The sequence below is a fragment of the Camelina sativa genome, chromosome 4 (genome assembly GCF_000633955.1).
Source record: "Camelina sativa cultivar DH55 chromosome 4, Cs, whole genome shotgun sequence".
NCBI classification, from domain to species: domain Eukaryota; kingdom Viridiplantae; phylum Streptophyta; class Magnoliopsida; order Brassicales; family Brassicaceae; genus Camelina; species Camelina sativa.
Window position 1 is genome coordinate 25,647,739 of NC_025688.1, and position 1,775 is coordinate 25,649,513.

A 1,775-nucleotide genomic window follows, 5' to 3' on the forward strand; every position below is an offset into this window, starting at 1 on the left:
ATGTCTTTTTGGGTTTTGCTGAGGCGGAGAATCCCTCAAACAACGGTGTTGCGAGGAGGAGGATAGTTGAAAACTTGTAATTTTTTCTTTTGTATCATTTAAATTATCAAAATACCAAAAAAGTGAGTTTTGTGTTTACGAAAAGTTAAAAAATTCTTCTTTTTTGGGTTTTGATGGAGACCGCTTGTCCCGTTGGTTCTAACTTTGGTTTAGTTTGATTTGTTTTTTTTTTCATTTGTTTTGAAAAAGAGTCAATTGGCACGATAGACCTAAAATGATAGAAAGATTTAGACATCATACATGTTAAATAAACTGTTGTTTTGACGTTATATACGAACTAATTATAAGTTTATAACACAATGTATACGCTATACCGGCTTATTACAAAAGTCCTATAGTGTAATCTAATACACGATAAAGATGCGCTTTTGCAACGTTAGCACACAGACAACTTTAATATGGCAATTAAAACTTTTATGACATACAAACGACGGACCAACCCTTTTATCTATATTATTATAATCTGAGGCATCAATCTAATAGGAAGGTCGTGACCGGCGATGACGCAGCAAAGGTGAAAGAGGCTTCAAAGTGGAATCAGACACCCAATTTTTACAGAACAAAAGCCTAACCCTATTGCCATTTTTTAAAGTTATTTTTCTTGAGATTACATTTTTTTATGAATCAAATTAATATTGTGGGTTAAAGACAGCATCAGAGATCAAATCTAGCTTTTTTTTTTCTCAGGGACAGTTTCCACCTTGAGATCTGACCATTTCTTTATCAACTTGCTAAAGTCGATCTCTGTATGGACGATCCATAACTTATTTTTATTAAGGCTGCTTATTTTTGGGAATCCTCACTTAAAGAATACTGATCTTTTCTTTCTTTTCTTATCAAGTTATATATATAGTTTATCTCAAGTATATATAATTATATACCCCATAATATATTTAAGTTAATTTTCACCAGAAGAAGAAAATGTTAAATATAAGGAATGGAATGAACGAATGTGTTTAATTAGTTTATACCTCATTTCCTATATTGCATCACTATATTCGTCAGTTAATCTTACAATTGAAATTGGTTGAACAAATGTGTTTATCCTAGTTCAACACGAATTTATAGAAACTTTTCTATCCAAGACTTAGCAAGTTGTTTAAATATGATAAAATTACTGTAACAATATATACGTCGAAGAAAAACGTGAGGCTATTGGCTGAGATTGAGTAGCCGATGCACAGAAGAAAAATCCAAGATCCGATGCATTTGTCTTTAATCATGCACCTAAAAATCCAAGAATTTACTTTTCTTTTTATCTCATGCATGCATGAGACATCTTATCCAAGATATTACAAATCGTTTAACTTTGTACCTGTAAAGATTTTTGTTAGGTGAAAAAAATAAAGCCTCGAGAGAAGAAGAAACGTGGAGTTGAGTTGGAAAGAATAAAAATCAAAAAACTTTTCAGTTTTCTTTAACAAAAAAAAAAAACTTTACGATCGAAGAGAAAAAGAAAAGAGAAACTGTTCATTGCACTATGGGCTCTTTTAACCCTCAATACAAAGTAACCTTGTAGTTGGACTAACACACGGCCCATTAACAATTGAGATATATAGCCCATTTGTGGACTTTTAGAAACGACGTCGTCACTTGTCACTTGTCATTCATCATCCCCATCCCATCCCTCTGGGTTTTTCTTATTTCAAAGGTTTTTGTTTATTTTTAGTTAATTTTCGTCTCCGTCTCCATCACTTTTTTTTTTTTTTTTTTTT